Source organism: Tachypleus tridentatus, chromosome 10 (assembly GCF_004210375.1).
Source record: "Tachypleus tridentatus isolate NWPU-2018 chromosome 10, ASM421037v1, whole genome shotgun sequence".
Lineage (NCBI taxonomy): Eukaryota > Metazoa > Arthropoda > Merostomata > Xiphosura > Limulidae > Tachypleus > Tachypleus tridentatus.
Genome location: NC_134834.1, coordinates 22,499,320 through 22,505,040, shown reverse-complemented (window position 1 = coordinate 22,505,040; position 5,721 = coordinate 22,499,320).

The following is a 5,721-nucleotide window of genomic DNA, read 5'->3' as shown; positions in this document are numbered from 1 at the left end:
AGCATAAGTTAAGTGTACAAAGGAATAAACCTCTGTGTTCCTCTTCCAAATCTGTTGTTCCACAATGCTATAAAGATCTATTACATCATCATTTGATTGAAATGGGACTATGGTCTGTGGCTCTGCTGTGAACTCCTGCCTAGATGTTGAACTCTGTTCACTATCAGAGGCTTCAGCTCTGCACAGGCTTCTATAGTCTAGAGTTTGGACACTGAGTCCCATGAAACTTCCACCTTTACATGCCAAAACCTCGACTACAGCATTCCACTTGGGGTTGTGTTTTCCTTCCTCAGTGGGCCGTGAAACAGTTGATCTGGCATTGTTCCTTTTGCATTTGTATCCAGGCACAGTTGGATAAATTGGGTCTGTCCTTGGATGATTGCTGTATTCATTGTCACCCCATTTCACCATGGCTTATTACCATCCTCAAGTGTGACCTTTCTTTTAAGTCACATGAGGAAGGAAGATACTCCTAATTGGAAGTACCAACTTGTATTTTTGATCATCTTTCAGACCAATCTTCCATTCCCATTTATACGGGTGGTTTGGAAATCAGGTTTGTTATGGTTTATGGTTTGCACACAGAATCTTCTATACAGTTTGTGTTCATCGCAGAATTGTATGCCATTTCTCGTGCTCTGGATCACATAAAGCTAAGCAGCACTCAAACTGTACTTTTATAATACCATCTTGCTTAGCTCTCTATTGGTCCTGCAATCACTTTACGTTAGTTCTCTCCATGTTCTTGCTGATATTCAAAACTGAAGGGCCGATATATCTTTAACATCTACTTCTATTCAGTTCTTCTGGATACCAGGCCACATTAGGTATTCGCGGGAACGAGCTCGCTGACATTGCAGTTAAGTCTTCTGCTCTGGTGCTATCGCTGCCGTGTTTGTTTGTGTATGTGGACCATGGTCCTGTATTCAAGGCCTCGGCTCCACCCTAATTGGCTGTCGACATGGAATGAGCAACGTGATAACAAGCTTTCACAGATCATTGTAACAAGATTCCTTTTTCGAATTTTAATAATTTTACTTTATTTTAATGTTTTGCCTATTGTTTCGTGCAAAAAGCCTAGTTGCTTTGCGCCATAAAACGCCAACCAACCAATAAGTAAAATTTGTATTTATATCATTAAAACTCATCTTACTGCAAACACTGTAAATTGTAATCAAAGATATTTTACAATCTTTATAATCGAAGTAAATTCTATTCATCACAGGAATGTTAAACCTACTTTATTATACACTTCTACAGTCGTTGTTAAAGGAACAAAAATAACATACACATGTACGTGTATGTATTTAATAACATATTTCCATTACAACGTGATATTTCTTCCCACTTTTAGTTTGTGTTTGTGTTTTGTTCGCCGATTTTTACAACACATTTTGACTGATGTACAACAAACTGTTTAGTTGTCTGGTGTCTTAACTCCAGCAATATAGTAATTGTATTATTGTCTCTTAGCTCCCCCCAGTGGCTCAGCGGTATGTCTGCGGACTTACAACGCTAACAACCGGGTTTTGATACCCGTGGTGGGCAGAGCACAGATAGCCCATTGTGTAGCTTTGTGCTTAATTCAAAACAACAACAGTTAAATCCCTATATAACACATCGCATGACAACAAACATTTGCGACGAATAAAATAGAAAAACGATCGTTGCGTAAAAATCTAACCATAAAATTTGACTTCGGTCGTGATCGAGACAAAATTATATATTTTCATCACATTAATGGTAACGCACTCTATCATACTAATTATTAGGTCGATATCTTTTTCCAGAATAATACCAAATGATGAATGGAAGTGATTTATTTGTTAAACAATGAAAGTTTGATGATAACAGTGAACTAAATATCTGATAAACTGAAATTGTTACTTCAAGAGAAAGAGGGTTAAAACGTAAAACCTTTATAAAAAGTAAAACTTTGAAGTTTGAACATGCGTGTTAAAAAAGAATAATTCTAAGCCTATTTATATTCCATGTTTATATATATAATCCCAACCACTTAATTACCTTTTAGTCGGGGCCCGGCATGGCCAAATGTGTTGCGGGTTCGAATCCTCGTCACACCAAACATGCTCACCCTTTCAGCCGTGGTGGCGTTACAATGTGACGGTCAATCCCCTTATTCGTGGGGAAAAAAGTAGTCCAAGAGTTAGCGGTTGGTGGTGGTGACTGTCTTCCCTCTAATCTTACACTGCTATATTAGGGACGGCTAGCGCAGATAGCTCTCGAGTAGCTTGGCGCGAAAATCAGACCAAACCAAACAAACAAACACTCAGATCACAACTACCACCATTTTACCTTCGTTCCGCTGTTATAAACATCAGCGGTGGCGCCATTTTAAACACGCGTTTCTTAAGGATTTAGCTGTGAGTTTAGATTATATCGTTGGCATGGCCAAGCGCGTAAGGCGTGCGACTCGTAATCTGCGGGTCGCGGGTTCGCGCCCGCGTCGAGCTAAACATGCTCGCCCTCCCAGCCGTGGGGGTGTATAATGTGTCGGTCAATCCCACTATTCGTTGGAAAAGAGTAGCCCAAGAGTTGGCGGTGGGTGGTGATGACTAGCTGCCTTCCCTCTAGTCTTACACTGCTAAATTAGGGACGGCTAGCGCAGATAGCCCTCGAGTAGCTTTGTGCGAAATTCCAAAACAAACAAACAAACAGATTATATCGTTGGCGATGGGTAACACTGTCCAACTTTAATGTCTTTTAAAATTGTATTTAAGTTTTTTGTACTTTATTTATTTTAATTTTAGTTATTTTATTGCTTATAGTATTTTATTTGTTTGTTTTTATACAGATTGTTTGACTCAAAAAGCTCAGTTGCTTTGCGCCAATAAACGCCATCAAAACGGACGTCTAACGTACGACAGACTTAAAACACTTAAGATCGAGTTTATTTGCTTTAAAGCAAATCCACATCGAGCTATCTGCTGTGTCCACAGCTGGAATCGAACTTTGGACTGTAACGTTGTAAGACTGTTGATTTATCATTGTCACAGACTAAGTGATGGTGTTATTGTTACACGGTATTCTCAGGTGTTCATCGTCCCAAGTACTAACCAGGTATGACGTTGGGTCGCACGAGCATCGTTTTTGTTTTTTTAACGTGTTACGAATGATGACTCAAGACTCAGGGTACATAGAAGAACAAAATACAATAAAAGGGTTAAGTTACCGTATGTTGCAATATTCCATTCTGTATTAAACTTTGTCCGAATATTGCGAAGAATACAAAACAAATTCGATCATCAAAGCAGTGAAACTGCAGATTAATAAGTAGAAAGGCTGGCAAAGTTGAAATACAATTATAAACCACTGTTATTTTCAATGGCTTTCAAACATTTTTTTGTCTGTTTTCTCGGTGTATGGTAGTTTGAGCAACACAATAACATATAATGATTATAGTAAATATGTTCGTAAACACACACAGACACACGTTCATTTCTATAGAATGATTTGATTTCGTCATCTGAAGCATATCATTGTTTATCCATACATAAATATACAAATATATAAAATCACTGTTATGTAAGACAATGAGAGCAAATTATTTTGCCAAATGAGCTTAGATATGTTATTCTTTGTTTAGGAAGGATGTCTACGTACGTAATATCCAATTGTTGTACTCAAAAATGCATCGTTTAACCTCTTTTTGTTCTTGGCCCGGCAGTTAAGGCACTTGATTCGTAATCTGAGGGTCGCAGGTTCGAATCTTCGTTACACCAAACGTGCTCGCCCTTTCAGCCATGGGGGCGTTATAATTTACGGTCAATTCCATTACTCGTTGGTAGAAAGAGTAGCTCAAGAGTTGACGGTGGATGGTGATGACTAGCTGTCACTGCTAAATTATGAACGGCTAGTGCAGATATCCCTCGTGTAGCTTTGCGCGAATTTTAGAAAACAACAACAACAAAAAAACACCTCTTGTTCTTACTACTAGTACTTGTTTAGCCTATTTGCTTTGCACCAGAATACGCTAACCCACAACAGTTGGAAGTATTCAGTTAATGTAGCGAAAAAAATTACTTTATTGAAAACGAGTCGTGAGGTGAAACGTTGGTAAAACATATAGTTTTACGTGGTGAACGAGTTACTTGCGCAATGTGTTGAGTACTGAAGGTAGATAATTGGTTTTATTTCAAATGAAGACAAAATATATAACAAAAAATAAATATGTTAGGTGGAGCTGATCTACTTTATTATTACTAGTGACTTCACACAATACATGATGACATTAAACTCCTAATTGATCATTAGTTTAAGAAACAAGTCACATTTGACATTTTAAATCAACACGTACACAAAGAAAGAGACCCAAGGATAGACTGATAAAAACAAACATAGCAAATACGGGCAGGCAAATTAATGTTTGTTATATCGTAATTGATATTACTATTTAAGACAACGAATGCTTAACATAACTTTAGCAGACTTGTTTACACGACATCACGGGGTGTTTTGCTGTAATTTGACAACGTGATTCGTTCTCATAAGTCAACACGTGCAAGTGATTTCGTTCAATTTAAAATGAACTTCAGTTTAATTGATACTAAATAATATATCTGACTTTTTAATAAATCGTCTTCGCTGGAGAGAGTGGTTTATGTATTATTCAAAAACATCCAATTATCTGCACTTAACCGCAATGACTAAAAGCAGAGCAATTAGATCGTAGTTGATAACGTATAGTTCGCTATTTATATCTGATTGCTTAAGAATACTTAATAAAGCATTAGACCAGTTCATCATCCAATGTCACACCATTATTATTGCTTAACGTCTACGTTACAAGGTAGACGTATTGTTAATTGAAAGTAACTGACAATAATAATAAAAAAAGTTAAAACCTGCGCGAGTGTACCACATAAAGATCGAGTTCGTGTTTGGTAAGATAGTCATTGTAAGATCATTAGGATATTGGTTTGATTTATTGCTTGAAATAGCTTTTAAGGTTCACATTATAAAGCCATTAACATCGCGAACTACAGTTTTTGTGGCATGAAAACCACAAATCGCAGAATTACGTCAACACAGTGTTGCTCATTTTATACATGGATTTTATCCCCGAATGTTGGTTTGTTTTGAATTTTGCGCTAAGTTACATGAGGTATACCTGCGCTAGACGTCTCTAATTTAGCAGCGTTAAACTAGAGGGGAAGGCAGCTAGTCATCACCACCCACCGCCAACTCTTGGGCTACCCTTTATATCAACAAGTAATAGGATTGACCGAAACATTATAATCTTCCTACTGCTGAAGGGCCATGCATGATTGATGCAATGGGAATTCGAACCCGCGATCCTCAGATTACGAGTCGAGCGCCCTAACCACCTATTTCCAAGCCGTATCGCTGTTCAAATACAATGAAATAATATCCAAAAATCGTTTACGAAAAGAAATCATAATTTTTTAGCAATTTGGTTAAACATCCCTTTCTTTCATTATTCGAAACCTTATAATTTTGTTTGTTTTGAATTTCGTGCAAAGCTACACGAGGGCTATCTGCAATAGCCGTCCCTGATTTAGCAGTTTAAGACTAGAGGGAAGACAGATTGTCATCACCACCACTGCCAACTCTTGGGGTACTCTTTTACCGACGAAGAGTTGGATTGACCATCACGTTATAACGCACCCACGGCTGAAAGGTCTAGTTGCCTTCCTCTAGTCTTGGGCTGCTAAATTAGGGACGGTTAGCGCAGATAGC